Raw genomic sequence first — 510 nt, forward strand, 5'->3', positions numbered from 1 at the left:
CACGGACTCATGTGCTTTTAACATTTGTAAGAGTTGTTTGTGCAAGTTTTGTTGGCCACCAAAAAACTATTTGGAAATACTTTTTGGGAAATGCCCTAAAGCTGTAAAAATGAAAGCACTTGGGGAATATTTGAGCTAATTCTCTGGTTTTTAACGTCAGTAGGGGATATATTTCTAAAACTAGTGGCCTGGAATGCCCCTTTTTCTGGGCTTTAAATACCCCGTGTTTGTTGTTGCAGAGCAAATAAACAAAGAAGAAATAAATAAATAAAATGATTATAAGATAGATGTTTTTTTCGCCAGTTCTTATAAACGTCTGGTAAAATCTTTTTAAAAAATCCTAATTCTCCAGCATCCAGTGCACATCCCACCGTGAAACATCAGCAACTGCAGTGTGATTGACTGACAGTGGCGTCGTCTTATCAGAAAGCAACTGGTTCTCACGTAGCCAATCCAATACCACGGTGGGCGGGGTCTAGAGTCGCAACAGCTTGTGCAGCGGCTGTTAGC

This window comes from Cynoglossus semilaevis, chromosome 3 (genome assembly GCF_000523025.1).
Source record: "Cynoglossus semilaevis isolate Cse_v1.0 chromosome 3, Cse_v1.0, whole genome shotgun sequence".
Classification (NCBI taxonomy): Eukaryota; Metazoa; Chordata; class Actinopteri; order Pleuronectiformes; family Cynoglossidae; genus Cynoglossus; species Cynoglossus semilaevis.